Below are 19,080 nucleotides of genomic sequence, written 5' to 3'. Positions count from 1 at the left end.
AAAACAACATCAGCAAATTCAGAAAAATAGAAGTTGTACCAAGCATATTTTCTGATCATAAAGCCTTGAAACTAGAATTCAACTGCAAAAAAGAGAAAAAAAAAACCACAAAAATGTGGAAACTAAACAACATACTTCTAAAAAATGAATGGGTCAAAGAAGAAATAAGTGCAGAGATCAAAAGATATATACAGACAAATGAAAATGACAATACAACATATCAGAATCTATGGAATGCAGTAAAAGCAGTGATAAGAAGAAAGTTCATAGCACTTCAGGCCTATATGAACAAACAAGAGAGAGCCCAAGTGAACCACTTAACTTCACACCTTAAGGAACTGGAAAAAGAAGAACAAAGACAACCCAAAACCAGCCAAAGAAAGGAGATAATAAAAATCAGAGCAGAAATAAATGAAATAGAGAACAGAAAAACTATAGCAAAAATTAATAGAACAAGGAGCTGGTTCTTTGAAAAGATCAACAAAATTGACAAACCCCTGGCAAGACTTACCAAGGAAAAAAGAGAAAGAACTCATATAAACAAAATCCAAAGTGAAAGAGGAGAAATCACCACGGACACCATAGATATACAAAGAATTATTGTAGAATACTATGAAAAACTTTATGCCACTAAATTCAACAACCTAGAAAAAATGGATAAATTTCTAGAACAATACAACCTTCCTAGACTGAGTCAAGAAGAAGCAGAAAGCCTAAACAGACCAATTAATAGGGAAGAAACAGAAAAAACTATTAAAAACCTCCCCCGAAATAAAAGTCCAGGCCCAGACAGCTATACTAGCAAATTCTATCAAACATTCAAAGAAGACTTGGTTCCTATTCTACTCAAAGTCTTCCAAAAAATTGAAGAAGAAGCAATACTTCCAAACACATTTTATGAGGCCAAAGTAACCCTCATACTAAAACCAGGCAAGGATGGCACAAAAAAAGAAAACTACAGACCAATATCTCTAATGAATACAGATACTAAAATACTAAACAAAATACTAGCAAATCGAATACAACAACATATTAAAAAAATAATACTTCATGATCGAGTGGGATTCATCTCACAATCTCAAGGATGGTTAAACATACATAAAACGGTTAACGTAATACACCATATCAACAAAACAAAGAACAAAAACCACATGATCTTATCAATAGATGCAGAAAAGGCATTCGATAAAATACAACACAGTTTTATGTTTAAGACTCTCAACAAAATGAGTATAGAAGGAAAATATCTCAACATGATAAAGGCCATATATGATAAACCATCAGCTAATATCATATTAAATGGCACAAAACTGAAGGCTTTCCCCCTTAAATCAGGAACAAGACAGGGTTGCCCACTCTTTCCACTCTTATTTAATATGGTACTAGAGGTTCTAGCCAGAGCAATCAGACAAGACAACGAAATAAAGGGCATTCATATTGGAAAAGAAGTAAAGGTATCACTTTTTGCAGATGATATGATTCTATACATCAAAAACCCAAAGAATCCACAAAAAGACTACTAGAAACAATAAGCCAATATAGTAAGGTCGCAGGATACAAACTTATCATACAAAAGTCCATAGCCTTTCTATATGCCAACAATGAAACATTTGATAATGAACTCAAAAAAATCCCTTCACAATTGCAACAACAACAAAAATACCTAGGAATAAACATAACAAAGAATATAAAGGACATATAATAAAAACTACAAACCATTGTTAAGGGAAATAGAAAAATATACAATGAGATGGAAGAATATTCCTTGTTCTTGGTTAGGAAGAATAAATATAATCAAGATGGCCATATTACCCAAAGCAATATACAAATTTAATGCAATTCCCATCAAAATTCCAATGACATTTTTTAAAAGAAATGAAACAAAAATCATCAGATTTATATGGAACTATAAAAAACCCCGAATAGCCAAAGCAATCCTAAAGAAAAGAATGAAGCTGGGGGCATTACAATATCTGACTTCAAACTATATTATAGGGCCACAACAATCAAAACAGCATGGTATTGGCAGAAAAATAGACACTCAGACCAATGGAACAGAATGGAAAGTCCATAAATAAAACCACATATATATGGTTAAATAATTTTTGATAAAGGGGCCAACAACACACAATGGAGAAAAGAAAGCCTCTTCAACAAATGGTGCCTGTAAAACTGGAAAGCCACATGCAAAATAATAAAACTCGACTACAGTTTGTCCCCTTGTACTAAAATTAATTCAAAATGGATCAAAGACCTAAATATAAGACCTGAAACAATAAAGTACATAGAAGAAGACATAGGTACTAAAATCATGAACCTTGGTTTTAAAGAGCATTTTATAAATTTGACTCCTAAGGCAAGAGAAGTGAAGGCAAAAATTAATGAATGGGACTGCATCAGACTAAGAAGTTTTTGCTCAGCAAGAGAAACTGATAACAAAATAAACAGAAAGCCAACTAAATGGGAAATTATATTTTCAAACAACTGCTCAGATAAGGGCCTAATATCCAAAATATACAAAGAACTCATAAAACTCAACAACAAACAAACAAACAATCCAATAAAAAAATGGGAAGAGGACATGAACAGACAATTCTCCCAGGAAGAAATACAAATGGCCAACAGATATATGAAAAGATGCTCATCTTCTTTAGTTATCAGAGAAATGCAAATCAAAACTGCAATGAGACACCACCTCATACCTGTTAGATTAGCTATTATTAACAAGACAGGTAATAGTAAATGTTGGAGAGACTGTGGAGAAAAAGGAACCCTCATTCACTGTTGGTGGGACTGTAAAGTAGTACAACCATTATGGAAGAAAGTATGGTGGTTCCTCAAAAAACTGAAAATAGAACTACCTTATGACCCAGCAATCCCTCTACTGGGTATATACCCCCAAAACTCAGAAACATTGATACGTAAAGACACATGCAGCCCCATGTTCATTGCAGCATTGTTCACAGTGGCCAGGACATGGAAACAACCAAAAAGTCCTTCAACAGATGACTGGATAAAGAAGATGTGGCACATATACACTATGGAATACTACTCAGCCATAAGAAATGATGACATCGGATCATTTACAGCAAAATGGTGGGATCTTGATAACATTATACGAAGTAAAATAAGTAAATCAGAAAAAACCAGGAACTGCATTATTCCATACGTATATGGGACTTAAAAGTGAAACTAAGAGATATTGATAAGAGTGTGGTGGTTACAGGGGGAAGGGGAAGAGGGAGAGGGAAAGGGGGAGGGGGAGGGGCACAAAGAAAACTAGATAGGTGGTGACAGAGGACAATCTGACTTTGGGTGATGGGTATGCAACATAAGTAAACGACAAGATAACCTGGACTTGTTATCTTTGAATATATGTATCCTGATTTATTGATGTCGTCCCATTAAAAATAAAATTATTAAAAAAAATGGTGGGATCTTGATAACATTATACGGAGTGAAATAAGTGAATCAGAAAAAACCAGGAACTGCATTATTCCATATGTAGGTGGGATATAAAATCGAGACTAAGGGACATTGATAAGAGTGTGATGGTTACAGGGGGTGGGGGGAGAGGGAGAGAAAAGGGGGAGGGGGAGGGGCACAAAGCAAACTAGATAGAAGGTGACAAGGACAATCAGACTTTGAGTGATGGGTAAGCAACATGATTGATTTACAAGATAACCTGTATATGTTTTCTTTGAACATATGTACCCTGATTTATTGATGTCACCCTAGTAAAATTAATAAAAAAATAAAAATTAAAAAAATTAAGTAAAGTTATGCCAATTGGATAGGAATTAATACAGTGGCTTAGTGCTATAACTCTGTAATGTGATAAACAGACTCTGTCTTACAAGCAGAGCCCAGTTAGTATGTGTGTGAAGTTATACACAGATAAGAAGTAACTTGGTGCCATAACTCTGTAATGTGATAAACAGACTCTGACTTTCAAGCAAAGCCCAGTTAGTATGTGTGTGTGAAGTTATACATAGATAAGTAGTGGCTTGGTGTTATTTACATTAACTTTGTAAATTAATGAAAATAAGAACATCTTAAAAAGTGGTTTAATGTAAACATTTCAGTAGATTGACATAAAGGGGGTTCCCTTCGAGGAATTCCCAAAAAGGTGGTTTTAGGTGATAATCCTGTAGATTGACACCTGTTTGAAGGCATTGGCCAGAAAGGGTACTAAAGCTGAGGGGCCCCCCCGTGCTGCTGTAGTCGCCCAGACTCCAACGTTGATGTGGACTGTCTCCACGCCGCTCTGAGATCTGACCAAAGCCGGCCGAGAGGAGCACACCGATGGGGCCCCCTTAAGCTGTACCCAGGCAAGCCAAAAGGATTTGTGAGTAATAAATTGCCTGTGTGATTATTGCAACTAATTTGTGTGTTGGTCGTGTCTTTCTTCCGGTGGCATTTAACAGTAGCATCCTCATAGCCGCCTCAAGAGTAGTCTTGAAGAAGCTGCCAGCCCTGCTAACAAGCAGGAGTGTTCCACTACACGGGGAAGTCGAATCAGGGACGCCTGATCGAGGTAGAGCCTGGGCTCTACTGGGACAATCTTGACACTCAGTCTTTCACTTAAAACATCTTTAGAAGTCTCCACACAGGTTACAGAATATTGGCAAGTCCAAAATCTTTAGCATCGTATGCCACGGCTCTCACAACCTGGCTCCAATTCTGTTTTTCCTTTTTTGCACTGCTGACCCATTCTCTTCTCCTTCACAAAAGACTGTTCCTTTATTCCTTAAATATGCCAACCTCTCACAAACCTTCATTTCTTCCCTCAGGCAATTTTCTTAATAATACCCTTAATTAGACCCATTGTATTTATCTACCTGCTGAACTCAAGGCCTAGCTTAATGTCATCTCTTTGAATCTCTCTGTGATGCCCCTAGGCAGAACTAATTTCAACCATATTCTGTTTTCTGAAACTCTCTATAATTACGTCTATGTTAAATTAGAGATAATGTTTGAACATTTATTAGAGATAATTATTTGCATTGCTCATTACCATTTTCCCCTCTCAATGATGAGTTCCTCAGACTGGTATCATGTCTTATTCTTCTCTGTATGAGGTAATACACGTATTATCTGGCAAACAGTACGCCCTTGATATAAGGAGCTATTACTTTGTTTATATTCTTAGTGCCTACCAAATGTATATTACAGATTTGGTATTTAATTGATTTTGCTTAAAGTAGTGAATTATTATTTTTTTATTGATTGATTGATTTTAGAGAGAAGGGAAAGAGACAGAGAAAGGAAGTAAGGGGAGGAGCAGGAAGCATCAACTTGTAGGTAGTTGCTTCTCACATGTGCCTTGACTAGGCAAGCCAAGGGTTTTGAACCAGTGTTCCTAGTTGACACTTTATCCACTGCACCACCACAGGTCAGGCAAAGTAGTGAATTCTTCATAGCACATACTTTGAAGAATACACCCTGACTGAAAAGAGTACTGTCATATTGCTCATCTATACTTTTATGAATCCAAAAGGGTTTTTTTTAATCTTCCTTGATTTTAGATATTGTGATATTGTTTATTGTCTTTATATCTTTTTTTTTTTTTTTACAGGGACACAGAGAGAGAGTCAGAGAGAGGGATAGAAAGGGACGGAGAGAGATGAGAAGCATCACTCATCAGTTTTTTGTTGTGAGACCTTAGTTGTTCATTGATTGCTTTCTCATATGTGCCTTGACCGTGGGCCTTCAGCAGACCGAGTAACCCCTTGCTTGAGCCAGCGACCTTGGGTCCAAGCTGGTGAGCTTTTGCTCAAACCAGATGAGCCTGCGCTCAAGCTGGATACCTCGGGGTCTTGACCATGGGTCCTCTGCATCCCAGTCCGATGCTCTATCCACTGCACCACCGTCTGGTCAGGCTGTCTTTATATCTTCATTTGTTTCTTTTATTTGTTACAGAAACATTCATTAAACACTGATTATGAACCAGATAAACAATGGGAATACACAAGTAAATAAAATGAAAATTATTCCTGTTTTCATAAAACTTTAGCATCCAGCAGGAAACATAAACATTAAATAAAAAATTATGTAATTAAAATTTGATATCTGCTATGCAGGAAAATCACAGAGCATTATGAATGCTTATAATAAGGAATTCTAACTTTATCAGATAAGCAAAGGAAACACTTCCTTGAGGAAGTGATATGTAGGCAGTGGGCAGATATCCAAAGAGTGGATAAGAATTAAGTAGAAAAAGGTGGTCAGAGATAGTGGGGAAGTAGGAGGATGAGAAGACAGGGGTGAACTTCAGAAAAAGGCAACTAAACTCAGATAAAGTTCATCCTGAGTAAGGAGAAGACGCTATGTCTTCTAGAGCCAAGTAAAAATATAATGAGCATAATTCCAGTTCCTGTTGGCAGTTAAATTTCAAGCCCTTGCTCAATATTCCTTGGAATATATCTTTGTCAATATTCCAATTTTCTTTTCAAAACTCATCTCTGAAGATTTCCTTCTAAAAAATGCCTCAGCCTCATCAGCCATGCCTTTAGTCCTATTCTTCTCTCGGGTTGGAATGTGTCATCTTCTCCATGTTTAAATCTTAAGCATCTTTCAGGAGGAAATTCAAATCCTGAGGTGTTTCTTTATCCAGTTCCACTGACAAAAATGTCTTCTTCCCTCTACATCATTTCTATGCACTGCATCTCTCATACTCTCTTTATATATATTTCATGCAGTTTATATTTGATATATTTCTGTATCTCCTTCCTTAAAAGAGGCTTAGCATAATGCCTTGTACAAGGTACGTATTTCAGGTGTTTTTCTTGGAAAAAAAAAATGCCTTTTATTAGCCATGTGTGACATTAAGTAAATAGTATGGTACATCAGAAGTCCACAGAATTCAAAAGCAAAACTATTTAGTAAAACTTCTGCTTATTCAGAAGTTAGAAGTGCTATTTAAAAAACAAAATTAAAATGAGTAAATTTGAAGATGAAATTGGCTTTATTCATATATCAAATAGCATTTCATCTAGCAAGTAGAAAGTAATTTCAAAGAGTTGTACAAAATGGAAGAATTGTATAAGCCAGGGGTCGGGAACCTATGGTTCATGAGCCAGATGTGTCTCTTTTTTTTTTTTCTTTTTTTTTTTGTATTTTTCCGAAGCTGGAAATGGGAAGACACAGTCAGACAGACTCCCGCATGAGCCCGACCGGGATCCACCTGGCACGCCCACCAGGGACGATGCTCTGCCCACCAGGGGGCGATGCTCTGCCCCTCCGGGGCGTCGCTCTGCCGTGACCAGAGCCACTCTAGCACCTGGGGCAGAGGCTAAGGAGCCATCCCCAGCACCTGGGCCATCTTTGCTCCAATGGAGCCTTGGCTGCGGGAGGGGAAGAGAGAGACAGAGAGGAAGGAGGGGGGCGGGGTGGAGAAGCAAATGGGCGCTTCTCCTATGTGCCCTGGCCGGGAATCGAACCTGGGTCCCCCGCACGCCAGGCCGACGCTCTACCACTGAGCCAACCAGCCAGGGCCCATGATGTGTCTCTTTTGATGGCTGAATCTGGCTTGCAGACAAATCTTTAATAAAAAAATAATAACATTAAAAATATAAAACAGGAAGAAAAGATGGTGCTGGAGTAGGTAGACGTACCAACATCCACCTCCCAGAACCAAAGTGGATTAAAAAATAATTTTAAGAATTATCATCTGGAAAAACCAACTGTGGACTGAACTAAGAGTACTCTTCAACCAAGGAACACTGAAAAAGCCACACCAAGACTGGTAGGAAAAGCAGAAATGCGGAGAGGGCTGCCCAGCTCCCAGAGCAAATGGCAGCAGGGAGAGACTTGTGTGGTGGGAAGTAAGTGTAGCAGAGAAGGGAGGGTCCTGAATCCCAGGAATAAAGCCCCAGACTGTGGCCTCAGAGCCCAGAAGAGGCGTAAGGACAGTATTTAGCTGGAAACAAGTCAGGATACTGTTTGTGAGAAAGAGTCTGATTTCTCAGACCCAGGATTCTTCTTAAAGGGACCACGCAGAACACCTCTCTCACAACCACTCACCTGGGGCTCCGGGGGACAGGGAGAGAGGAGAGGACCGGAGTAGCAGGAAGAGAGTGTTATCTAGGAGGCACAGGGAGAAACATTTTGGGAGACAGCCACCCTAACCCCTGGGACGAGTCACTCCCCAAATCTGAAGTGAATATTTCCCCCAGAAACAGCAATACCAGCAAAGGAAAGCAGGACACCAGCCAAACAAGCTCCCCCGCGGCACTCAGAGCAGAGTTGCTTAGAAGGAGGGAGCTTTCGGGTCTACAGTAGTAAGTGTTAGGGTCTGAGCTGCAGCGTGCACACACCATATGGCTGAGGGCTCACTGGAGGGCAGGCGGTGGCAGGACACAGAGGTGCAGTTCTGTCGGCAGGGGCGGAAGCCTGATGGCCACCACTGGGCTCATGTGTGAGCTCAGTCTTGCCCAGCTGAGAAGAAGTAGGCGTGCAAAAGTGGTCAAGCCCAGCTGCTGGCAGCCTGTAATCCAGCCTGTGGTAGAAGGGTGGAAACCCCAAAAGGGGTAGAGACCAGCCCTTGAGCAAGGGTGCAGGAGCACAGCCTTGCCCCACCCATGGAACCGAAGCCTGTGGCTTGACTTGGGAGCCGCTCCTCCCATGGGGGTGAAGCCAAAAGCCCAGAAGAGGCAGAGTTCCACTACTGAGCTGAGCATGGGAATGCAATCCTGTCCGCTGGTAGAGCCAAGGCTAGCAGCCATTCCACGAGCAGGCTACACCTACAAGGGTGGGGTGAAAACCTGGAAACAGGCAGAGACCCACAGCTGAGCAAATGTGCTCGCCACTGCCCTCAGGGCTGAGCATAACGCCATCCACAGGGGCAGGGCAAAGGCCAAGGCCACCAAGGCTTGTGTACTCGAGCACGTGATCAAAGTCACTCCCATGAAGAAGAGGTAGAAACCACAGCAACAGCCCCAGTGGGCAGGCACCAGCAACGCCCAAACCCAAAAGCCCTAGGCAGCAACAGAAAGGGGGTGGCGGGCCTGCTGACAGACCATACCTAGGGAACAGAGGCCATACCCAGTGGCCAAAACCTTCCTGAATGAATCAGATATAACCAAATTACCAGATGCAGAGTTTAAAATAATGATTGTTAGGATGCTCAAAGATATTAGAACAAAAATAGATGGTCAATACGAACACATAAATAAAGAGATAGTAAATATAAAAAAGGATATTGAAATAATAAAAAAGAATCACTCAGAAATGACAAATACAATATCTGAAATAAAGAACACAATGGAAGTAATTAAACGCAGGATGGATGAAGCAGAGAATCGAATCAACAAGTTAGAGGACATGATAAATAAAGGCATGGTAGCAGAGCAGAAAAAGAAGAGACTCAAAAAGTCTGAGGAAACTATTAGAGAGCTCTGTGACAACATGAAGAGAAATAACATCTGCATCATAGGGGTTCCTGAAGAAGAAGAGAAAGAACAAGGGATAGAGACTTTGTGCAAGCATATCATAGCTGAAAACTTCCCTCAATTAAGGCAGGAAATTATCTCACATGTTCAGGAAGCACAGAGAACTGCATTAAAGAGAAACCCAAAGAAATCAACACCAAGACACATCATAATTAAAATATGAAAGCTAAGTGATAAAGAGAAAATATTAAAAGCTCCTAGAGAAAAAAAGACTATCACCTACAAAGGAGCCCCCATAAGGATGACTTCTGACTTCTCAACAGAAACACTTGAGGCCAGAAGGGAATGGCAAGAAATATTCAAAGTAATGCAGAACAAGAGCCTACAACCAAGACTACTTTATCCAGCAAGACTATCATTTAAAATTGAAGGAGAAATAAAAAGCTTTACAGACCAAAAAAAAAAAAAAAAAAAAAAACTCAAGGAATTCACTACAACCAAACCAATGCTGCAAGAGATGCTAAGGGACCTGTTGTAAACAGATCAAAGGAGAAAAAGAATATAGCAAAAGAGGAATACAGTTTTAAAAGCATAAAATGGCAATGAACAATTACATATCAATAATAACCTTAAATGTAAATGGATTAAATGATCCAATCAGAAGACATAGGGTAGCTGTGTGGATAAGAAAACAGGACCCATACATATGCTGTCTAAAAGAGACACACCTTAAATCAAAAGATGCACACAGACTGAAGATAAATGGATGGAAAAAATATTTCACGCAAATGGAAATGAAAAAAAAAGTTGGGGTAGCAATACTTATATCAGACAAAATGGACTTTAAAACAAAGACTATAGTTAGAGATAAAGAAGGGCACTACATAATGATAAAGGGAGCAATCCAACAGGAAGATATAACCATTATAAATATCTACGCACCTAATATAGGAGCACCTAAATATATAAAGGAGACGTTGATGGACTTAAAGGGCGAGATCAATAGCAATACTATAATAGTAGGGGATTTCATTACCCCATTAACATCATTAGATAGATCCTCAAGAAAGAAAATTAACAAAAAAACAGCAGACTTAAAGGACATACTAGATCAAATCAATTTAATAGATATCTTCAGAACTTTTCACCTTAAAACAGCAGAATACACATTCTTTTCAAGCGCTCATGGTAATTCTCTATAATAGACCACATGTTAGAGCACAAAAGAGGTCTCAACAAATTTAAGAATATTGAAATCATATGGAGCACTTTCTCTGATCACAATGGCATTAAACTAGAAATCAACCACAACAGAAAAACTGAAAAATACTACAACGCTTGAAAACTAAATAGCATGTTATTAAATAATGAATGGGTAAACAAAAAGATCAAAGAAGAAATTAAAAAATTCCTAGAAACAAATGATAATGAGCATCCATCAACTCAAAATTTATGGGACACAACAAAAGCAGTCTTGAGAGGAGAGTTCATAGCATTACAGGCATACCTCATGAAGCTATAAAGAGCTCAAATAAACAACTTGACCCTACATCTAAAAGAACTAGATAAAGAACAGCAAGTAAAGCCCAGAGGTAGTTGAAGGAAGGAAATAATAAATATCAGAGCAGAAATAAATGACATAGAGTCTAAAGAAACAATACAGAGGATCAATGAAACCAGGAGCTTGTTCTTTGAAAAGGTAACCAAGATCGATGAACCTTGAACCAGACTCACCAAGAAAAAAAGAGAGAGGACTCAAATAAATAAAATTAGAAACGAGATTGGAGAAATAACAACTGACACAACAGAAATACAAAATATTGTAAGAAAATACTATGAAGAACTGTATGCCAAAAAACTGGACAACCTAGATGAAATGGACAAGTTCCTTGAAACATATAATCTTCCAAAAATTAATCTAGAAGAATCAGAAAACTTAAAGAGACCAATTACAACAAATGAGATTGAAAAAGTTATCAAAAAGCTCCCAAAAAAGAAAAGTCCTGGGCCTGATGGCTTTACAAGTGAATTATACCAAATAGTTAAGAAGAATTAACTCCTATTCTTCTCAAGCTATTTCAAAAAATTCAAGAGAAAGGAAGACTTCCAAGCTCCTTATATGAGGTGAGCATAATTCTGATTCCAAAACCAGGCAAAGACAACACAAAGAAAGAAAATTATAGGCCAATATCCCTGATGAATTTAGATGCTAAAATCCTCAACAAAATATTAGCAAACCGGATCAAGAAATATATGAAAAAAGTCATACACCATGATCAAGTGGGATTTATTCTTGGGAGGCAAGGCTGGTACAATATTCACAAATCAATCAATGTGATTCATCACATAAACAAAAGGAAGAAGAAAAACCACGTAATAATTTCAACAGATGCAGAAAAAGCATTTGATAAAATCCAGCCTCCATTTTGATCAAAACTCTCAGCAAAGTGGGAATACAGGGAACATACCTCAACATGATAAAGGCCATCTATGACAAACCCACAGCCAACATCATACTCAATGGGAAAAAATTAAAAGCAATCCCCTTAAGATCAGGAACAAGGCAGGGGTGCTCCCTTTCACCTCTCTTATTCAACATAGTTCTGGAAGTCCTAGCCACAGCAATTAGACAAGAAAAAGAAATAAAAGGCATCCCAATTGGAAAAGAAGAAGTAAAACTATGATTATTTGCAGATGATATGATATTGTATATAGAAACCCCTGAATTTGCAGTAAAAACACTACTAGACCTGATAAATGAATTCAGCAAGGTTGCAGGATATAAAATCAATACTCAGAAATCAGAGGCACTTTTTTGCATTAACAATAAACTGTCAGAAAGAGAAATTAAGGAATCAATGCCCTTTACCATTGCAACCAAAAAAATAAAGTACCTAGGAATAAATTTAACCAGGGAGATTAAAGACTTGTACTCGGAAAATTATAAAACATTGATAAAAGAAATCAGGGAAGATACAAACAAGTGGAAGCATATACCGTACTCATGGTTAGGAAGAATAAACATCATTAAAATGTCTATATTACCCAAAGCAATTTATAAATTCAATGCAATACCGATTAAAATACCAATGACTTACTTCAAAGACATAGAACACATATTCTGAAAACTTATATGGAACCAAAAAAGAACACGAATAGCCTCAGCAATCTTGAAAAGGAAGAATAAAGTGGGAGGTATCACACTTCCAGATATCAAGTTATATTATAAGACCATTGTATTCAAAACAGCCTGGTACTGGCATAAGAACAGGCATATAGATCAATGGAACAGAACTGAGAACCCAGAAATAAACCCACACTTTTATGGACAACTGATATTTGACAAATGATGTAAGAGCATACATTGGAGTAAAGACAGCCTCTTCAACAAATGGTGTTGGGAAAATTGGACAGTTACCTGCAAAAAAATGAAACTAGATCACCAATTACACCATTCACAAAAATAAACTCAAAATGGATAAAAGACTTAAATGTAAGCCGTAAAACCATAAGCATCTTAGAACAAAACGTAGGCAGTAAACTCTCTGACATCTTTCGCAGCAATATATTTGCTGATTTATCTCCAAAGGCAAGTGAAATAAAAGACAGGTTAAACAAATGGGACTTTATCAAACTAAAAAGCTTCTGCACAGCTAAAGACAATAAGAACAGAATAAAAAGACAAACTACACAATGGGAGAATATATTTGACAATGCATCTGATAAGGGGTTAATAACCAAAATTTATAAAGAACTTGTAAAACTTAATACCAGGAAGACAAACAGTCCAATCCAAAAATGGGCAAAAGAAATGAATAGACACTTCTCCAAAGAGGATATACAGATGGCCAGTAGGCATATGAAAAAATGCTCAACATCACTATTCATTAGAGAAATGCAAATTAAAACTACAATGAGATATCACCTCACACCAGTCAGAATGGTGCTCATCAATAAAACAACAGAGGATAAGTGCTGGAGAGGATGTGGAGAAAAGGGAACCCTCCTGCACTGCTGGTGGGAATGCAGACTGCTGCAGCCACTGTGGAAAACAGTATGGAGATTCCTCAAGAAATTAAAAATCAAACTGCCTTTTGACCCAGCTATACTACTGTTAGGAATATACCCCAAGAACACATAGCACTGTTTGAAAAGAAGAAATGCACCCCCATGTTTATGGCAGCATTGTTCACAATAGCAAAGATCTGGAAACAGCCCAAGTGTCCATCAGAGGACGAGTGGATTAAAAAGCTCTGGTATATATATAGTATGGAATACTACTCAGCCATAAGAAATGATGACATTGGATCTTTTACAACAACATGGATGGACCTTGATAAAATTATACTGAGCGAAATAAGTAAATCAGAAAAAACTAAGAACTATATGATTCCGTACATAGGTGGGACATAAAAATGAGACTCAGAGACATGGACAAGAGTGTTGGGGTTACAAGGTGGGGGGGAAGAGAGGGAGGGTATTGGGGTAGGGGAAGGGCACAAAGAAAACCAGTTAGAAGGTGATGGAAAACAATTTTATCAATGTCACCCCATTAAAATTAATCAAAGAAAAAAAAAAGAATTTGTCTCACGGCTAATTCAGGCAGTTAGAAGAATAGTACAAGGATGCTAATTCTGCTTCTCAGGCCACATCCTGCAAAGGGGCCTCAAGAAAATTGGTGATTTGGTGCCTCTGATTTTGCCAATTGGATTTAAAAAAATAGGTCAGTAATGCCCTGAAATGGAACTAACAATATATGAGCATAAATTTAAATGACTTTTAGATACTGGAGCTGATGCATCTGTTATTGCTAAGCTACATTGGCCTCCTTTCTGGCCCACTCATGCAGCAGCCACAGAATTACAAGGTATAGGGCAGAGTAAATCCCCTCAACAAAGTCCTAGTTTTCTACATTGGGAAGATTAAGGTCATTCTGGGTTTTTTTAAAGCCTTATATGCTCCCTGGATGGCCAGTTAATTTGTGGGGTAGAGATGTTTTGAAAAATATGTGAGCATTGCTTGTCAGTCCTAATGGTTTAGTCAGTACTCAGATGCTTGGTCGGGGATTTTTGCCCACCAAGGGACTAGGGAAAGAACAGCGAGGGATTCTCACACCCATAGAAGTGGCACCCAATACCAGAAGGTGTGGATTAGGATATCAAAATTTAGCATAGGGACCTTGGTAGCTCCTACTACCTCAATAATGCATTGTGCAGACCCAATTACTTGGAAATCAGATAATTCTGTATGAGTAGACCAACAGCCCCTTTCTCAGGAGAAACTTAGGGCAGCTGCTCAATTGGTACAAGAGCAGTTACATCTTGGGCACATTTAACCATCTAATAGCCCAAGGAGTATACTTCCATATTTTGATCTTGTTGCCTCCTGGATTATCAAGGGGCATAGGCAACCCTTACAGCTTATAGGTTTTGAGCCTCAAAATTATTGTTGTTCCTTTTTTCAAAGGATCAACAATAATGGCTCTGGGAAACTTCCACTAAAGGACAAATTGCTCTTGCAATTCAATGGACAACTGTATACTGAAACTGTCAACTATACGGAAAAGATTTATATAGGCGGATGGGGATCCTCAAACCCCTCAGTGAGATTTTCTGAGCATGGCTTTTAAGATACCAAGAGGCAGAAAAAGCCCAATAGAGATCAGGGGAACTACCAGCTTTTAGGATACACCCTTAAAGGCTCCAATGCCCCAAAGGGGTCTCATAACATGCCATCTGGGTCCTGCTTCAATAGAAGGTCATTGAACTAAAGCCTGCCAGACTTACATGCCTCTGCTGTGAGGAAACAGGGCCACTGGAAGGTAGGCTTCCCCCTCGCTCCTCTAAGGGATGGTTCAGTCTCTTCCAGCCCTGCTCCTGCCATCTATGACTTAACGTTGCCCAGAATTCTGGGGTTTGCCACTGAAGGCTGAAGGTGCCCAGGGCCATCGGCCCCATCTATGACACTGTGGACCTATGGTATTTCTTCCAAGAAGCAGGTAAACTGATCTCATTTGCACAAGGGCCACTTAACTATGTCTTGCCTGAATAGTCTGGTTTTTTATTCTTCCCTCGAAGATGTCTGTTGTGGGTGTTGATAGTCCTATTTTCTGCTGCTTTGTTTAATATATAGTGCTTCCTTTATTCCTCCTACCTTAATGCTCCACTCATATTTCAGGCTGGGACCTACTCCTAATTTAGAGCTCTTTTTCCCCCTTTTGCCAACTTCTATTATGAATCTACCTTTGCCACCCAGCTTAGTGTATCCCAAGGTTCTCTTTACCACGCCATAGTCGCAGCGCTTCAGGGAAAAGCAACCTGGTCTCATCTCTCTAGGCAGAGGAGAACAAAAGCTCCATCTCCACACAGGCTGCAAATGGCTTTTCCAGTCTACCTGAATCATTACCAGCTAGAAGCAGTGGTCATTGGGACTTGGACGTGAGCTGCAAAGTATAGAATTGTGACAACAATTCCAGTGCCATGTGGTCTTTTCCTGGATGTGGACTTTCCCTGGACTCCTGCTCCTTGGGACAGCTCCTAACAGACTGAACTGGGGTTGGGTTGCATTTTTAAGGGATTTGGCATGGTGATGGTGCTAACTTGGACTTGGTGAACATGTTAAGGACACTACTCTTTTATGGATTCTTGCTGTAATGGCCAAGAGTTTGCTTAAAGGCTTTAATCACTGTAAAAAAAAAATAGAAGACTGGATAAAGAAGATGTGGCACATATACACCATGATATACTATTCAGCCATAAGAAATGATGACATCAGGTCATTTACAACAAAATAGTGGGATCTTGATAACATTATACAGAATGAAATAAGTAAATCAGAAAAAAAGAAGAACTGCAGGATTCCATACATTGGTGGGACATAAAAACGAGACTAAGAGACATGGACAAGAGTGTGGTGGATATGGGGGGGTGGGAGGAGGGAAGAAGGGAGAGGGGGGGGAGCTGGAGGGGCACAAAAAAAATTAGATAGAAGGTGATGGAGGACACTCTGACTTTGGGTAATGAGTATGCGACATAATTGAATGAGAAAATAACCTGGACCTGTTTTCTTTGAATATATGTACCCTGATTTATTGATGTCACCTCATTAAAATTAATAAAAATTTATTTATAAAAAAATATATAAAACATTCTCATGTATTATGATTCATTCATTTTCTACTGCTCATGTTCATGGTTGTGGGTGGCTGGAGCCAATCACAGCTGTCCTCTGGGACATCACCAAATTTTTATTGGATAATGCATAAAGTACATGGATCATTGTATGGTTCTCATGGAATTACATTTTAAAATATGTGGCGTTCATGGCTCTCTCAGCCAAAAAGTTTCTTGACTCCTGGTATAGGCTGAGCCAGGCAGAAGGAGGAAGTTATAAAAACAAAGAGAAAATTGTTTAGGGTGTGGTCACCTTCCCTTAGGGGCTGGAAACCAAATGAGTCTTATCAGGCAGATTACCTCACTAATGCTCATGAGGAAATTCCAGACTCATTGGTGTAAAACCCTACTCCTAGAGGAGGCTGAAACTGCAATTAGGTATTGAGTCTTGACTTGCTGATTTGGGCCTCAGTACAAGTGACTCCATTTTGGACTTGTTGTTTCTTGTTTTAACAGGGCAAAACAGGAAAATAATTGATAGGACACCGATGGTCTCCTCTTCATGTGGGAAAGATAGAAAACAAACAAAAAAGAGCTATCTTGTCGACTTCATCTCTCACTCTTGATAGGAAATTAAATGCCAGATATTTTCATCTTTTTTGAGTACAGCACAGTCAACAAGTTTAGAATGGAAAGAGTATGGCTGGGACAGGGAGTTCCATTAAAGTCCTCAAATTACACTGACAGCCACTGCTTAAGAGGAGTTCCTGGGACATGGTTAATACTGAGCAAAGGTTAACTGTTTTGAGGGCAGGCAAAAGGTCCTTTTCTTTTAAATGGACAGAATTTAGCATAATGACTCATTCAATACCTGTCACTTAGTATACTCAAAAATAATTGTAGAATTTAATTCCATGATAGCAGATAAATTATCAGAATTTTCTGGAAGCTATTTCCATGGAGTTTTTTCAACTGTATATTATTTTTCTTCACAGTTTGTAAATCTTAGAAAAAAGTGTGGGCTGCCCTTCTTTTTTTTTTTTTTTAATTTTATTTATTCATTTTTAGAGAGGAGAGAGACAGAGAGAGAGAAGGGAGGAGGAGCTGGAAGCATCAACTCCCATATGTGCCTTGACCAGGCAAGCCCAGGGTTTCGAACCGGCGACCTCAGCATTTCCAGGTTGACGCTTTATCCACTGCGCCACCACAGGTCAGGCCTGGGCTGCCCTTCTTGTTCCTTACTGACATTCTCACAGCTAAGGTGACCAACTTTTTTACAATAAAAAGAAGGACAAAAATAAATTGAAGAAAACAATATCGTAAATAATAAAAACATTTTATTCATTGCAACAATAATACACTATAATATGATAAATGCATAATAAAAACATTTGTAATATTTTATATTGTAATTATGCTTACATGCTGTTGGACAAATATATATATTATGCTCACTTTGTTAAAGATGGCACTGCCCACATGGAGGCCATCACCCAGGTGATATTAATGTATGTTGGGGGCGGACTGTGGGCAGGCAGAATCCTTGTAGCCTAGGGCTTGGTTTTAGGACTAAGCCTTTCCCACCCTTTTTGATGTGGGGTGGTACAATCCAATTATGCCTCAGATAAGTGACTGAATTAGAGACTTCCCTATTTTGTATATTGGATTAAAGGTTTGGATTTCTACACTATGAAATGGGGGCCTTATGTTTAGATCTTTGATCCATTTTGAGTTAATTTTAGTACAGGGGGACAAACTGTACTCCAGTTTCATTCTTTTGCATGTGGCTTTCCAGTTTTCCCAGCACCATTTATTGAAGAGGCTTTCTTTTCTCCATTGTGTGTTGTTGGCCCCTTTATAAAAATTATTTGACTATATATATGTGGTTTTATTTCTGGGTTTTCTATTCTGTTCCATTGGTCTGAGTTTCTATCTTCTTTAGTTATTAGAGAAATGCAAATCAAAACTGCAATGAGATACCACCTCACACCTGTTAGATTAGCTATTATTAACAAGACAGGTAATAGCAAATGTTGGAGAGGCTGTGGAGAAAAAGGAACCCTCGTACACTGTTGGTGGGAATGTAAAGTAGTACAACCATTATGGAAGAAAGTATGGTGGTTCCTCAAAAAACTGAAAATAGAACTACCTTATGACCCAGCAATCCCTCTACTGGGTATATACCTCCAAAACTCAGAAACATTGATATGTAAAGACACATGCAGCCCCATGTTCATTGCAGCATTGTTCACAGTGGCCAGGACATGGAAACAACCAAAAAGTCCTTCAGTAGATGACTGGATAAAGAAGATGTGGCACATATATACCATGGAATACTACTCAGCCATAAGAAATGATGACATCAGATCATTTACAGCAAAATGGTGGGATCTTCATAACTTTATATGAAGTGAAATAAGTAAATCAGAAAAAAACAGGAACTGCATTATTCCATACATAGGTGGGACATAAAATTGAGACCAAGAGACATTGATAAGAGTGTGGTGGTTATGGGGGGGAGGGGGGAGAGGGAGAGGGAAAGGGGGAGGAGAAGGGGCACAAAGAGAACTAGATAG

The sequence above is a fragment of the Saccopteryx bilineata genome, chromosome 1 (assembly GCF_036850765.1).
Source record: "Saccopteryx bilineata isolate mSacBil1 chromosome 1, mSacBil1_pri_phased_curated, whole genome shotgun sequence".
Taxonomy (NCBI): domain Eukaryota; kingdom Metazoa; phylum Chordata; class Mammalia; order Chiroptera; family Emballonuridae; genus Saccopteryx; species Saccopteryx bilineata.
Note: the sequence above shows the minus strand (reverse complement) of the source record.